Genomic DNA, 17723 nt, shown 5'->3' on the forward strand with positions numbered 1-17723 from the left:
GTGTTGACAAAAGGTCTATATGAATCAGAGGCAAGCTACAAACATCAGTCCCAAAATATATTGCAAAGAGTACGAGTTAAGAAGAAACACTTTGGGACTGAAATAGGAACAAGCGCTCTGGAGCCAGAAAGGAACATACTGTTAAGCACACTGGTTTACTGGAAAGGTGAGGGTACAGCTTAATATTAGCAGAGTTGATGATGGGATTTAGGTGAGTTTCAAATAACAATTAAAGAGTTTTAGCAGAGCTGCTGAGGACTGAAAAAAACTTTCTAAAAATACAACATAAGCCACAATGTGAAAGGCATTGACACATTTTTATTGTGAAAGTGAGAAATGTTACCTTTTACTCTATTGGTAAGAGGAAAGGAAGAACATTAATTGGTATGCAAATAGTGATTGATCCTGACCCAGTTCTTAGCTGTCACTTGTCATCCTCACAGACAATCCTGCCATTATTCCAGTTCACATAGTTAATATTTACACAACCTGGGATGACAGCAGGAGGGAAGTTCATGTAATGAGTCTTGCCCACCTCCCGCCCCCCTTGCATTTTAGTTAAATACCTCTTTATAATTCAGCACCTTTGTTTCCCAAACTTTTCCTGTGGAGCTTCCTCCTTGCATATGGCTAGCAGGACACCTAATTTGATATGGGCTCAACAGCCCATGTGTTAAAAACGTGCTGAATATTCTAGCCACAGAAAAGCAGCTTTCTAGTGAATAGTAATTGTGACAAAGTACTGGCTTCTGGTGTGTTACAGGGCAGCACAGCTGGGAATATTGGATTTGGTTTCTTCCTATGAGAAGATAAGATTTCAGAGACCCAGATATTAGGGAGAAGATGATTTGTGCTATATGAGTTTCATTACTCTATAACGTGCTAATTATTTTTATCACCTCCTGAGAAATTCTCTAGCAGTATGAAGGTACCTGAGTGCTAAAAGAAATGACACTTTTTTGAGATTTGCCAACAGGTATTTTAGTGAATATTGTGATGAAGGATGTTCCAGGGACAGGACCAACTCTCCTTCCGATGTAAGTGCTCTGCAATCAGTGGGATGAGAGCAGGGATTCATTGTGCCAGCTCTTTGTAAGAGCTGGAATCCTGGCAGCAACGGGTGTGTGTGCTGAGGGCCTGGGCTCAGGCAGCAGCAGCAGCATTGCAGCAGCTCTGCAACAGCACAGGAAGGGCAGGAGCTGCCTGCACACAGCTGAGGGTTAACAACTGCCTGGTTTGAACAGAAGCTACTCTAAAGATGATTTTTTAATATATTTTTATAATGTGGAAAGAAGGAGGCTTTATTTCAGTGATAGATTTCTGTGGCATAAGCCACAGCATTGCCCCACAGACACTATCATCACAAACATGTTACAAAAATATTAATTTTCAGAGCTTTACAACTGCTCACAAGAAGCCTGAACCTCTCATAACTGCTCAAAGAGATTTGTGGAGGAAAACCATACTCTGACACTATATTTGGAAGAAGTCAGCATTGTGCAATTCTCGTCCTCTGCATGTTCATTTCAACTTGTAGTAGTCTGATGCAACAGTTCCTCCTGCTGCTGTTGCTCTGGGCACAGTTCTGCTGCATTACTGAACCATTCTGCAGGTCTGTGCAGTGATGGCACAGCATCAACTTGTCCTGTGTTGCAACACAGTCTTCCAACAGACAAATTATCAGTGCTTCCTTCTTTGTTATTTGTTCTTTGTGTGTACACACACGTGCAAACACACAAGCACCTTGCAGGTTCTGTATGGTTTGTGTTTTACACAAAAGAAATGCTGTGCCTGTTGTGCGTCTTTGGGCATTATGAAAAATAGCTTATTAAAGAAGCTACATGAAGATGACAACTGTATTTGTAAAGCAAAGGTATGTGTGGCAAGAGTACATAATATTCAAATAAGGAGCAAAAATGCCTGTGTAATATTGAATAGTAAAGTAGTTGTTGCTTTTTCTGTACCATGTTGAAGTGGCAGAGGGGAAGTTGTGATGGAGATAAGGATAGACTAGTGGCTTGTGTGGCACTGCTGATGCACTGCTTGAACGCTGATAACAGGCTTGAGCTTAGAATTAGTAGAGGAAGTCCATAAATCAGACAAGTGCTTGGAAATTCTGATCTTATATGTTTGGCTTCTGGGATTTATTTTTGTTTGTTTGTTTTTTATTGATTTACACACAGGTAATGACTTGCTGGAATTTACTCTTAGTCTGATGTGGGATGTAGGGATATAGTATAAGGGAGATACCTCCTTCTTTAAAATCCCAGAGTTGCTGGAGGTTAAAACCCTGTAAAAACGTGCAGCAAAGGAGTGTTAGGAAAAAAATGCCCTCTATTTTCTGATCCCAGTAACCTGACATAGGTCCAGGTTATAAAAATTGAATGCCTCCTGCCACATGGATAGATTACTATCCATGGATTGGGATGTTTGCTGACACTGGTTTATCTGTGAGTGGCATTTCCAAAATTCAATTGCTTTGCTTCAGCAAATGAGAAGTGTTTATAAAGAACAGAGGCATTTCTGTTCTGTAGTTTACATATTAGTTCTGTGAATAAGTAAAAGAAAATGTTATTCCTACATTTTAAAATCTTCATTTGTTTTGCCTTTGGTCATCATGTGCATTCTTAAGGAAGACAAACTTTTTTCTTCCTCATCTTTTCACTTCCAAGTTCTCTTACAGTTCAGAAAATGAAAGTGCTTAGATATGAGGTAGTTTTTGCTTTCAGATATTCTTTTAAAGTATATGTCACACCCTGTCAGATCAGAGATTCATTACATTCTTACTAAAGGAAATGGGATTTAAGGATATACTCAAATTTAAGAACTTGATCATATTTGCTCAAACATTACTTTAGTAAGCACCATCTATCTTTGAGTAAGACAGAAGGATTGAAGGATTGGAGAATTAAACACAGTAAATGATGCATTTCCATGGTTTCTAAAAGAGCTACAGATTTCATAATAGAAAATAAAAACAAAACACTCCTGGACCCACGTGTGTGGAGGGGGACTTCAGGTAGGGAAGGGTGAGATGGAACCTTGTAGTTTTTGAGTACATCACCTTGGCAGGGAACTGCTCATGCAGTTGTGGACTAGAGTAACTGCTACACTCTAAAGGTGTTACTGTGACACTAATCAGTTCTGGGATCAAGGTGAGTGTGGTACCAAGGGACATTTTCAGTGGTTGCAAAGCTGGTGAGTAGGGGAAACCAATGTAAGTTTTGCATATCTTCCCATGTATATGACAACATACGTAATACAAAAAACCATACAAATAGAAAAGCAGCAGTGTGGAATCACTCCATGCCTTAGCAGATTAGAAATAGTACCACTGCAAATACCTCAGCAGTTGAGAGGGTGAAGTATAAGGAGTTTGCTTGGTCATGTGATAACAAAAAATATGAAAATGTATGTGTCAGTCATAAGGTGTGCAACCAAAATTGTCAGTGATCAACACTAGCTCTGATTTTCACAGGTTTTGTTAGTTTTCAGCTCCATTTATAATGATGTTTTAACATAGTTTTCCAAAAGTAATAGAATACTTGAGAAGAAATGTTACCATATGTCACATACACCTGAAGGTAAGAGGTACAATACTGTGGTAATGGGACTCCCAACATGCTGGGGTGCCTTTGTAAATGGAAATTGATTTTCTCAAGGATTCTTTACTGGGGGACATAAATGTACATTTAGTCTTACCAGTTTAAAAACCTCTTTGTTCAAATAAGAACAGTGATACAGAGACACGTTCTAATACATTAAAGCAAGATAAATTATATCCAGCAGCTTGCTGAATACCTCAGCTTATGAGTTTTTTGAAAATCTGCAGAATACAATAGGGGCCTCACAGGAAGATAGCCTGCGGATGTCACTGAGACACTTGGACTAGTTAAGGATTATTTGAGCTCTGATTATGTAACTATGTGTCTGGGCTCTTTTCTCCTCTTTTACTTTATGCTTTTAAGTTGATAGGATTCTTCTGGTGAGTGTTTGAGTTGGAATCAGTTTGGTTTAGGTCAATAGGCCCAAGTATGACCTTAGAAATGAGACAGTCAACCTCAAAATGCTGCACAGTTTCTACTCAGACACTTAGAGTTAATGGGTTTTTAGGACACAGATGAAGCTGTTGTGCTCATTTTGCTGGTGTAATTTACTACATTAATGATCAAAAAAGAGTGGAAAAAAGAGTAAAGATGTTAATTTCAAGCACCATTACAGAAATACAATACAATAAAATAAAAAAAATCAGATAAATGTTCATTTGTTGTAAACTGATTGTTGCTGAGAGCCCATTGCCCTAAAGCAAGTTCTGCTTGTAGCAGCAGAAGACCTAGGTCACTATCATCTGTGAAATGTAGATTACTTAATGGGGACTTTTGTTAATGTTTTAATAGAAAAAGAGGGTGATTTAAGCAGTGTTTCTTCAATAATGAGGAGCTGGCATTGTTATGGTGATTGTCTTAATACACTGCTGCTTGTTGCTTTAGTGGCTAAAGCATTCTTGAATAATCAGAACAGACAGAAGTCTCAGTGTAACTGAGAGTCAGTGTCTTCTGCTTCCCAGCCTGCTGCTGGGTACCAGTCCTCCAGTTCCAGTTGTCTTTGTTCATGCTCCTGCTCACAAAGTCTTCCCTTTCTGCTCTGCCTTAGTTAGCAAGTAGGGTTTGATCTGTGCTTCGAGGGCACTGCTGAGCCCTGGTGTAACACATCCATTGCCTGACTCTGTGCCTGTTTGCTGGTGGAGCTGATTCTCTTGCTGAGCATGGAGGGTCACATATTCTGCTTCACTAGTAACTGGTTCAAATGTTGTTGCATCATTTAACTATCACAGTAAAATAACTGTTTTCCCAAGACCAAAATTGAACTGCCATCCCTGACAAAGTTCACACAAATAAAATATTTAGAGGACTCAGGTGACCACAGCAGATCCTTCTGTAGCTGCTTCCCTCTCATGACAATTATGTATTGAGTAGAAAGTAAATTATACCCTTTATAAGGGGCATTCAGGGTTAAAACTGAGTAGCATTTGTTGAAACAAGGGTCTTGAGAGAAGATTTCAGTCTATGCAGCAGTAATCAGCTCAAAACAGGACTCAGAGTTGTTTCTTTGGTAAGAACTGGAAGGCATCTTAACTGTGGAATTTGTTTAAAGACTCAGGTCTGACAAGCTTGCTCAGGTTAAAGCTGTTGTGCATATTTACATCTCAATCTGGATCTGAGTCTTGTTACTTGTTTGGTTTGCATTGCTTACAATTATCTAAAAGTTAAATTTATTTTTTTTTAACTAGCTGTTGAAGGTATAGTAGGAGAAATGTAATTTAGGGTAAATACTTTTTTAAGAAAATAACTTCTCCAGTGCTCTTTTGCATACCAAGCAGGCCTAGTGGCACTTCTGATATACTTCAAGCATTCTGACATTTTTATGTTTTCAGCCAGACAAACATGCAGCACACAGCAGAAATTATTGTATTAGCTTTTTAGTTTCTCCACTGCCTATTGTATTAAAAAATGGCTTAGAAAAATAGAATAAAATCCAGTTCATGCATAAAGATGATTGCAGTAGAATAATAATTGTGTCTAAATTCAGACCTTGAGTGTGGTACCTTGTGGGAGAAGCCAGACTCCATGTTCAGTAAATGCATGTTCCTATCCCTCTGAACACAAGGGAAATTTATTTCTGGTGTTAGAGAGAGTAGTATCAAGTCCTGTCTGTGGAGGTGTGAGCTCAGGCATTTCCCACTGAGGGATACATGCTGCTCTTCCATGAAGACTTTCCCAACAGAGGCAGTGTAGAAATGTTTTTCCATTATAAATTAGAGCAGGTGACCTGATTCCTCCAGCCTCCTTCCATCTCAGCTCAGGAAATGCTCGTTGCTTTGCGTCTCCTTGCAGAAACATGGCAGAAAAGCCCCACTCACTGTTCAGCATTTGTACCCACGTCAGCAAGGAATACATTTTTCTCCTAGTCCTTTTTATGCAAGACTGAGCATACTTTGCAGATTGTAGGGCTACATGTACAAATATCCACTCTGGGGAGCAGTGCACTTGTAATTGGTGATTTGCCCAGCAAATCAAGGAGCTGTTTGAGCCAGGAAGCATCATGCATGATAGCAAGTTGTTTTCAGAATTAAAGGGTATGATATCTTATTTTGCATCCTGCTCATTTTTATAGGTGTTTTTGCTGTGATTAAGTAGCAAGACAAAATCCAGTAATTTCTGTGCTGTACTTGGAATGCAGGTAAGGGTGTACTTCAGTTTCAGCAACAGGGAAACTATCAGACAAGTGCAGTGACTTGGATCTACAAACCTCTTCACTTTCAGTGTTGTGAAAAGCATAGAATGGAACAGAGCAGAGTAGAATAGTACAGAATAGAAGAGAACAGAAGCAAATCCTTTGCTTCCTAGCTGTTCACATCCATTTTAACTTCTGAGAATATATTTCCTCTTGAAACGGCAAGAAAAATTAGCCCAGATAAGCTCATAGAAACCTTAGAAAAGATTTAAAATCTTCCATCTGTGAAGCTGTGATTAAAATATTGACACACAATCAATAAGCCTATGAAATTTTACTGAAGATAACTGCAATAGTTGCAAAATGTTGTAGGATAATTAATATTGAAATAGTATGAATTAATTTAATCTTAGTATTAAAAAATACACACTTAGAGCTTGGATTTTTTTTTTTCAAAATAATAAGAAAAGACACTTAAGAGAGATGGGCATTCTGCTTTCACATTGTTCTCACATAAGTTTGTGCTTTCCAACTTCCTTGGGCATTCTTCCAGTAAAGAGAGCCCAAGGAGCTCTCTCTGTTATAGGAGTCATTGCTTTCAGTGTCTCTGCTGTGAAGAAAAACCTGGGGTTGTGATAGAATTAATGGAATTGGAAGGGTCCAAGATTATTCCAGTATTTTATGTCGCACAGGTGCCTATGTATTTGTTCTGAAATGCTTTAAAACTGTATTTTAGACTTCATTACAATTTTATTAATTTTGAGGAATCACTTCAGTGTCTAATATAGGAATTTGGCTACAGGTTTACATATGCCTCTCTCCAAAAATGGCTTTATATCATCAGCAGTAGTTCAAGGTGCTTATTTATCTTCTCCTATATTTGATCACGGTTTGTTATGAAATGTATTGGTGATACACATCATGACAACAGCAATAAGGGAAGAAGGTCTGATCACCACTACCACAAGCTAGACCCCTAAAAGAAGTCCTTGTGAAAACTGAATTTTTTCAAAAGAAGCAGTGTTCTTGATGACGCTTGCAAACAAGCACACTGGAAGCCAGGGAGCAGCCAAGACAGTGTCAGTCTCTCAAGGTGTAGATACTTGTTATAGCTGTATTTAAAATTGTTTCTAATTGGAATGTGATTCTGCATATTTTGTACCCCTATGCAAATGCAAAATGCAAAAGAAGGTTCTTAAAAAGAGAAGTTCAGAGCAGTGCACACTTGGAAAACACACAATGTGCAGTGCAGAAGCTGTTGCTTGTTTAGTTTTTGTTTTTCTGAATGTCTTGCTTGCCAGAAGTGGTCAGTTCCTTTATGAATCTAAAGAGAAAAAACAACTTCATGAGCATCCACTAATGTTTTGGAGACCCACTCTGCTGGGATTGGGAAATTAGCAAATGCTCTAAATGAATGCAATAAAAATAAATCAGGGACACTGCATTGCAAAATGGGCTTTGTTCATTTATTTCTGACACGAATGGTTTAGTTTTAATTATTTATAGTATTTCACAGCACATTGGTAAATGTGCTGCAACATATTTTGTAAAAGTAAGGAAGTCTTTGAAAGAGCAGAGCAGAGGGCAGCTGTCCCACCCCTTTGGTATGGCAGGAAGTCATCACTGTGGAGAGGGACAGGGCCACAGTGTCTGCTTGAATTTGCTTGTGGTTTGCAAACAACTGCACTCACAGACTTTGCGATCTGGATGTTTTGTTCCTGTTCACACTGGCAGATAGAAATGGCCCATCAGGTGCAAGTAGGAGCTGAGGGCCTTGTGCTGGGGGCTGTGGAAGTGCTGTGCTGAAGAAAGGAGAGCTGCCATGAGCCCTCCTGGCCTGAAGGGTAAAGCTCCCTCAGTAGCTGAATAAATCAGTGTCACATGTGCAGATGGCAGAAACAAGTAAGTAATACTAAGGCAGCTCAGATAGTTGCACTGCTGGTTTTTGGGATGACTAAACAGAGACAGCAAACACAGCAAGTGAGTGGGCATATACGGGAATAAGCAGTTTGAAGATGTAAAGTGCACACGTTCTCCGGTTTCACATTTTCAGATCATTGCCTGCTGTCTTAAGTTGGCTTTGGGAAACAAATAAGGACCCAGCTTTGGAGGCAAAGTTACCTTAAATAACCCCAAATGTCTTTTGTATTATTTGGTTTGGGAACTGAGGAATTAAATTGTCTCTTGTCTTGCAGGAAACAGGAAAACAATAGGGCAGTTGGGGAGGGGGAAAAAAACCCTGCAAATAGAGGCAAATATAATAACTTAATCTACAGTAAAAACGAAATAAATGAGCAGAGGTATATTTGAATCCACCTTTTATTTTATCCAGAGCCTGAAAGTTCAGTATTAATTCTGACTTTTCTAGCTCCTATGAGTTTGTAAACTCTAAACCCATTCCTTTTACGATTTCTGAGGTTTTTTAGTGCTTTTTGTATGATTGAATTCATTAGGTATCTGAATAAAGAGTTAATGTATGGGATGACCTGCTCTGTGTCCATGTGGAGGTAGTGGAAGATATCTGATGGGGGAGAGGTTGATATAACTTGCTTGAGACAAGTCACTTGTCTTGAGTGAAACTTGCTTGAGTGAAAAGTTACACAAGCACAATGTGGAAGGAGCCTTATTTTTACCTTTCATGTGACAAAATCCCCATTCCAAACCCTTTCCTTTCTCTGCATCTGCTGTTGCATTGATAATGAATGTCTTACCCTGGGTTGGATGAAATGCTGGATTTGCCCACCTAGTTATGATGTATGTTCTTTCTCTCCTGCTTTTGCTTTGCTGTTTCACACTATTGATATATTAATCACTGGAAATAATCCAGATAAATCCGTGTAATCTTTTTACCACTTTTTCATATCAGATCTATCAATAAAAATATGGAGATGCTATAGAAAGGCCAGAAATGTTAATGAACAGCACATCTTGTGTAGGTTCTAGGATCTTAGGATTTATGGAATATGCTTTGCAGCTATTTTATTCTTTCTCATGCAGCCACCTATAATATAATCCCTCCTATCTTCAAGGACAGCAAGTTCCTACAAGGTCTCCTGTGATGATCACACTTTCCTCTAGGCCTGTCATAGCAGACATTGTGTTCCTGCTTCCTTGTTGTAAAACTGTTGAGATTTATATAAACAAAAGTAGCTCTCCCTGGTACACTGATTTAGCTTTACATCCAACTGATGTAAAGCTAAAATGTTACAGATAAGCCTGCAGCACTTTTGTGGGGGTACCACGTAATGGGCCGATAAACCAAACAGTTACCACATCCTCAGATGTCATTTACTTTCTCCAGGGCAGAGAAAACCAATATGGGGTGAGCATTAATGGTCTCCAGCAACTATAAAAGCAAAATGAAAAGTGACGCTTTTCAACTCAGCAAAAAATAAAAGTGAGCTCTCCTTCTGCACTCCTCTGAACACTTGAGCTGTAGCTCCCAGCCAGGATGTCAGTTTGGACTAGACTCAGCAAAGTGAAAGCCTCTGCTGAAAGCCTTGTGTCATCATCTTCATCTTTCTCCTCACTTTTTCTTTCTTAGGCCTTTATTTACTGACTATCATACTTGTTTTGTTTCTTATACTTAAGGCATCCATAATAGTTTCCCATATGGAAAAAGGGTTGGACCTTAATTTTAAGGTAATAAGGATCAAGTTGTGCCGTGCCTTATAAAGACCCCTCTTGTTTGTCTGTAGTGAGAATGTCTGTCTGTTCTATAAAATTTCAAAGTCCTGTTTTCCTCTGCATGTGTAAGTCAACATTAGGGAGCTGCTTTCTTTGGGAAAAATAGTGGCTGTCGAGAACCTCAGATGAAGGGCTCATAGGACTCCACAGTACTATTTATAGCAAATTTTGATTTCTTAGTTTTTTCTGAAAGCAGAACACTACCCCCTATCTTTAGAAATTCAAATTGATTCCTGATCTGTTTCAAGAAATGGGTACAAAATCTCCCCCCTCAATTGCATATTTTTACTTTCATCTTTACTGATTCTTCTGCAATTTGTGGAGTGTACAGGGATCCTCTGATGAGTAGGAATTATAAGTAAGCTACAAAAGTTCAAGAAGGCCAGTCACACATTGAAGAGATGAGCAGAAATATCTTGCTGGACAGAGCCAAACCACTGTCACCTTCAGGGGTCTGAAGAGAGGGCATCTACTGGTGCCTGCACAGGGTTTCTGTGGTAGCTGATTTCAGTTTCAAAAGCTGGTCACAGTTCTGCCATTTGTGTTTTTCACCTCTCTGGCAGGCAGAACTAAAGATAGCCTTAGTGTAAAGGTTTCCAGCTTGTTATAAATGCAAGCTTTTTTGTTTCCTTCCTGTTTTACCCTTCCCACTGCTTTTGCCTGCACATGGTCAAAGAACCAGGCGAGGACCTCCTGTTTTTCTGTAGCATTGTGCTTCCTGAAAGAGGACCCTGGGGTGCTTAAGCTCTGTTGGACTCTAACCCCCAATCATATGCACAAAAACAGTTTAACTGCCTCAGGCAGACACATTTTTTCCCTTTTTATTTACTTACCTTTGAAATAATTTCCATATTGGAAATAGTATGTACTTAATTTAAGAATGTACTATTCCTGAAATAAATTTTTTCTAAAGACAATTTCTAAGCCTAAAAGAGAGGAAAATCTGATTCTCTGTTTCAACTCCTTCTGACATTTTATGTGCGTTTTATATCTAGCCAGCACCAGAGCCAAACTCTGTGAGAACAGGACAAAGATTTCAGAGAATGCTTACTAGGAAACCAATTCCCTCATGTGTCAAGGTAAGACTGATCATTTTCTGGGCACCTCAGCTCTCAGACTTCATGACAACCTATTGTCAGGATGTCTCTCAAGACCCACCCATAGCATTGTTCAGACGTTTGGCTTTTTCCCTGAAAAGCTGGCACAGCCAGAAATAGATTTCTGACCATCCTTGAAGGAAGGTTTACATCTTGTTTGTTAAGTAGATGATACTAAAAAAAACCTTGATTCCCCCATTAGTGAGCTGTTAAATTCAGTGAAAGCAAATATACTCCCACGCACACATTCATTTTTCATGATCAGAGACATACAACAACCTGCAGCATAAGACATGCATGACTTCTATTCAGAAGAGAGGGAAGGCAATTCTAACAACAGGTAAGTAATTAGTAAAAGACTTTATGGTGCTATATTTTGAGAAAGAACTGTTTCATTGTGGATAAATCTTCAGGATTAGTGCGAGTAACAGATAAATTCCTCAATTATATTGCAGTAGAGAAAGAGCTCAACATATCCATGATAGAAAATAGAATATAGTTTGATTCATCATGTCAGGATAAGAATTTGATGAAGCAGTTGCAAGGGGAATATATAATCCCCTAAATCTTGATATTAAATTGTAGATCTCTCTCTCTGTCAATACTTCTAAGATTATTGCTTCTTTTTCTCACCAAAACTCCAATTTAGGAGACACTGGGATATCTTAAAATTTACAGTTTTCACTCACTGGAAGTTGAAGCCTAAAAGTTTCTAAGCAGTTTTTCATATGTAGGTGACCTAATATAAGATAAATGCATAATCCAGTGTCTTTTCACAAACAGACAATACTGTTGCTTTGGTTCCTCCAAAACTTTTTAAACTCTGGGCAATGTTGTAAATTGCAGGCAAATGCTTTTTTTAGACTGTATTCTTACATGAAGAGGCTCTGTCCATCCCTACATTCTCTCCTTTTTATGTATAACATATAACAGACCTTCTTTTGTGAATGAATGGGGGCCAGTAAGCTCAGCACTTGTCTTGTGTGTTTTACACAAGAATCAAGTAATTTACACATTGAACTAAGCAATTAGTGCAATCTCTCGTAAAATCAGAATTCCGTTTTAGTAGAGATCATTAGCTATTAATGTAATACATTTCAGAAATTATTACAATCATGGCAATTTGGATCTATAGACAAAACCCTTAGACTTTATATATCTTTAAATTTATTGCATTTCCATTACTTATTTTGATGTGTTATCTGCACTATATCAGGTGAATGAGAAGTAACTCTATGAATGACAAGTGAGTTACTGTTTATTACAAAGTTGATGGTCTGTAATGTGTGTGGGTATATGAGTATCATAATGAAGTGAAATGAAAGTCCTATATATAGTGTGAAAGTATTTAATATTCTAACACAGAGTTGTCATGCCTTGAGAAAGCATAGCTTCCAGAAATCCATACCATTGTTTCAAAGAGAAGTATTAATAATTCAAACCCAGGTATTCATTTATGGATCAATAAATAGCAGTCATATAGTTTTATGGCTATGTTTAATCTCACATATGTAAAATCTTTGGTGATATATGACCACTATTTATAAGCATTTTCAGAGCTTTTCTACAAAAATGCTTAGCATCCTTCTCTTGGGAGCTACGCAGTTAAAAGCAAAATGAACATGGGAGCTTGGAAGAACAAACACATGCAAAGATGAAAAAATAATTTATAAGTCACAAGTCATGGAGAAATTGTACCTAGTGATCAAGTCCAGCATCAAGATTTTTATAAGCTCAGGGCTTTGTTGTAAGCAGTGCAGACCAGTTCAGTCTAATAGGCTGTTAAAAATCACTCAAGAATTCTCCTTTACCTTCTGCTTCTGCCCTCTTTCCCAGTGCTGCACTGCTCCTGCTTCAGCAGTCATTCCTATCTCCTGCTTCGAACACCTCACATGTTCCTAACCTGTCTCTGAAACCTCTGCTTTCAAAAATGGTCATTGCTGTTTTGGCAGAGTATTTGTGCATGTGATGTTGGCTGAGCCTAATTTCATTTAAAAGAAACAGTAAGGAAAACTAAGGCATAACAACATGGTAATAGCTCAGTCTGACCTCTGGTCTCTAATCATTTCTCCATCAAATTACTGACTGATCAAGTTTCTTTTGGCAAATTCCTGTTTCAAAAGCTTATCCATGTCTGCTCTGTAATGAGCCACTCTTATTCCTGCAGTGGTTTCTTTGCAAGGGAGGAGGTTTTTCCTTAGGGGTGGGTTCAGCTTGAACTTTGAGAAGATATGGTTTCTGTTCTCTGGCAGAGATGGATGGTTGGTTTGACTCAATATTCTTTTTATTAAATATTCTCCATATTCATTCTTGTTTTTGTAACAGCTACTTACAATATGCTCATGTGGGGTTTCATGTTCTGGTTTTGACACATCTCATTTATGTAACAGTTTCAAGTTCAAAGATGTCACGGTTCTCTTTACAGATGAGGAAAGTGAAGCACTCCTAGATTTTGTGAATCACAGAGGGTGTCTGTGTAAGACCTGTAATGGAAGTTTGAGTCCTTAAGCTCCAGGTCTGTGCTATGCACCCTTGTTATTTAAGCTGCAGAAAATGTCTTCTTACCATTCAAACAATGTAGATTAATAAATAACTCTTGTTTGCATCATTTATATTACTAATTAACCCTAATTGAATTTTTTCTGTGGGATATATTATCTCTCTGAGCACAACACTTAGTAGAACTTTTCCTCCTGACCTTTTAAAGAAGCTGTACCTAATAAAGAGGGTGAAAATGTACGAATGCAAGCCATTAATACTCTGCAGTTTTCCATTTGTCTCTATTAAATATGTGCATACATTTTTAATTAGAATAAATGTTGACCTATAAAGAAGAAACCTCCCAATTTAAAACAAACTTACAAGAATAAATAACTTGCCTCTCCTTATATCTACTGCTTTTCAGGTTTGATAGATTATAATTTAGATTTCAGATATGTTAAATCCTTCATAGTCTGATACTCGGAATACATATTGACAGTGCTACTATTGTGTAGGTGAAACTGAACTCCACTGAAGGTTTTTGTAATAATAGAGATTAGATTTCCTCCTGTTCCTTTGTTCTGTTTACCATGATTTTTTAATTTTTACAATTAAAAAAAAATAGTCCTTAAAAGTTTTTATGTGGAAAAAAAATGTGGGTTTATCACTTTTCAGGGGGAATAAATGTTCCTCTATTATCTCCCCAGCACTTCATCTCATCACTTCTTAAATATGGATGTGAATACCTAACTTACTGTTTACTGTTAACTAATTTATTTGCCTGGAAAATTTAAAGATCCTTGAATTTTAAGACCCATGGATATAAATTTAAGATTATAAGGACCTGAGCTATGGCTCATACCCAGTTTTGATTAATAATATATATGTAATGAAAAGAGAATGGTTGGAGTCATCCCTGAATGAACTCTGACTTTTCCGGAAAGCATCACAGTCTGAAGCGTCTTTCCCTTTGGTTCCAAGATGGAGTGGAATAGATCTGGGTTCTTTGCTCCAGGGAAGGGAAGGTTTTTGGCAAGGCACTACCCACTGTGCTGTGGGTTGTGATCCCAGCTCGGGGAGTGGATTTGAACCTTACTTTTCCATTAAAAGGAGCGTGACTATGCTAATAGCTGACACAGACAGATGAATCCCATAATATTGTCAAACTCGACAGAGACTGTACATTTTGTGCAAAAATACAGAAGCCCCAACACTGTCAAATGAAAGAGAGATTTTATACTATCTGTTCCTCACTGATATATGTTTGGCTGTCATCTTATTTCATAGTTCAGGCAATTGAAACACTGTCTAAACGTGTATCATAAACCTATAGATGAGAACATTTCCCTGTTGGATTTAAGCCATTACCCCCAAAGGTGTTAAAGAAACCCTGCTGTGTGTTGCTTTTTAAGATCAAGGGGCATTTTTTATGTTAATACCTAGGAAAGGCAGATGAACACTAACAGCTGCTTATCCACAGGCTGGTGAATTGAATAGGGAAATACTTCTGTTCTGGAAGTAAGATCTCCAGAGAAAAATGATAAATTGTCAGCATATATAAGCAAGAATGATAGTCTCTAAGGATAGTTGAGCAAGGCTGATACTATAAAATATGTAAAACATAGAAAATATGTAATACTTCTGTTTCTTTCACTCAGGAGTTGGAGGGGTTGTGTTAACAATATATACGGTGCTACTATGCTCAGGCATGCAGGACAAGTGCAATATATTAATTCTCAAATCACTAGTTTATGAAATACCTCTCTGGTATCCAGGGATTTTCAGGACTGTTACACTGACGAGGAGTCAAGGTCACTGTCCTCATGGGCTGCAATGTCTCTCTTGGGAGAAGAAGGGAATAGAAGAAAAAGAGCAGCAGATGAGGAGCTGGACAGCTCAGTGTTTTGGTTTCCAAATGCTGGTGTTTCCAGCTCTTCAGTCTGTAACTATGCAAGGATACCTAGCAGCCCCATTTCTGAATTATGGCCTGCCTTCCCGAGGGGGGATGAGTAGAAAGGCATTCTATAGGAAGTCATGGGGTACAAGGAGAACTTCCCACTGGATAAACATCTTCTATGGAATTCTAGTGGAACAGACAGAAAAAAGTTTTCCCTGTGGGCTATGTACCTTTACCAGTCAAGGTCCTACACCCTGCATTTGGTTCAGGAAATCCCCAATTCAAATTCTGTTGCTTTTGCCAGATATCTGTGTTTTAGGCGGAACATCTGGATTTTCTTGGATTTTCTGGTTGCCTAACAGAACTAAATTATTTTCTACACTTACATTGTGTGAAACACATCACTTCGGTCAACCAGCCTCAAGGAACCGTAACCTTAACCATAGTATTTTTATAGTTTGAGAGAATTTTTTAAAAGCAAAAACTGGGATTAAGATGGTAATTTTTTATAAAAGAAGCTTGATGCTCAGTTACAGGTGGCTTTGTGATAGATGACTGGTCCCCCTCCACTATCCCAGTTTGCCATTGTTGCCTTTATGACTGGGAGAATTTAGGTCATTGAAATTTCACTGAGAGATTCATTAAAGCTGCTTAGGCTTCACTGGATAATTGCTTCTTCTCTAGGGCATCACTTTAGGCATGGGGAAATGTGGGATCTTCTTTAAAACTCTTGTACTTTTTGAGAGCTGTTTGTAACCTACAACATTAATCAAACCAAAAGTAGAAACAGGAACAAATAATATCTAACACCTTGCTTGACTCTGGAGAGCAGTTTTATAGTCTGCTGTCTGATATCCTCTTTGCTGAAGAAACCAAGGACAGAAGGAGAAACCTATAGTGAAACTCAGTGAGTTTTGAATTTCTAGCATGTTTTTCCTTTCAGGTTAGGAACCATGTGTGGAAGATCTGTGGTTTTTAAATCTCAGCGAAGCCACAAATCCTCCTGCCAGCAGAGCTAATTTCTCTGCTTGTGCTTAAAATGGTTCCACTCTTGCATGCACAAATCAGCTTCCTCTTTGAAAGCAGTAGAAAGCTTCACTCAGAAATAACTTGGGTTAGTTTTGATGGAATAATTGTAGACCACAATTCTTACAGCCATGTTTCACAGGTTTTCTCCAAGGTATTGCTGGCTTTCCCCCAGCCAGAAACTGCAGAATCTCCCCCATGCAACTGTCACATAGATAGATTTTTGGCTGCTCAAAAATGGAAGTTCTCCTGCACCTTGTCACCTGCAGCTTGCAAGTTTGCTCAAAGGTGAGTTGTGGTAAAGTTGCACACGAATTTAAGTAGCACATAACAATGTAGTTCTCCCTGGGAAAAAATGGTTCAGGACATGGCATGTTCTGCTGCTGCTAATGGAACTCCTGCTTTCCTTAATCTTTGAGCCCTTGCTTTAGAGAACTAGGATCCCTTCCAATATTGTCCTTATGGCTAAACTTGAGCCCTCAACAGTCCAGGTACATTTCCAAACCTGTTAAATTACAGGAATGATAAGGGAAAATCAGGGCAGAGGTGTCCCACACATTCTGCTCCCTCATTGTTTTCACTGGGTTTGGGATTTAAGTTGGGTAAAAAAACTTCTGAGTGTTACTGTACTGACACTTCAGCCATATATTTTATCTCTTGCATTTCTTTTAACTTTATCATCTCACTTCCTCCATTCTGTTGTCTTTGATGCTGCTGAATCCTTTGACGCTGCTGTATCCTTTGATAGTTTTTCCACTGTACTTTTGTGCTTACTTTCCACTCGTGTTTTCCTTTATTCTCTAACAATTACTTTTTCTTTTCCCATTCTCTCACTCCGTTATTGTCATCAAGCTTTTTCCCTTTCCATATTCCTAAATTATACATCGGTCCCTTATGCTTATTATTTCTAGTGTTTCTGCTTTTCTTTCCATTATTTTCTCTCATGAGAAATGCACACAGGCTTTCTTGTAGCCACAGTCAGCCTCACATACACACATCCCTATTACTCACATGTGATTCTTCCCTTTCCTCTCATTCTCATGGGGTCTTGCCTCCCATTCTCACATATTCAGGACCTATTGCTGACTCCGGTGAGGTTTCATTTGTGTGTGTTCACCCAGTGTGAAGGGTAAAGCCCAGGGAGTGACTGGAAGTAGAGCAGAATCTGTGCCTCGTTTTCCCCCTGGAGGTCAAATAGACACTAGCAGAACAAAAACCAGCACTATGTTATCCAAGTAATTGGGACTATGGGCCCCTGAGTAAGATGGCAGCAGTGCTGAAGGACATTTCTAGCAGTGCTG

This window comes from Apus apus, chromosome 14, assembly GCF_020740795.1.
Source record: "Apus apus isolate bApuApu2 chromosome 14, bApuApu2.pri.cur, whole genome shotgun sequence".
Taxonomy (NCBI): Eukaryota; Metazoa; Chordata; class Aves; order Apodiformes; family Apodidae; genus Apus; species Apus apus.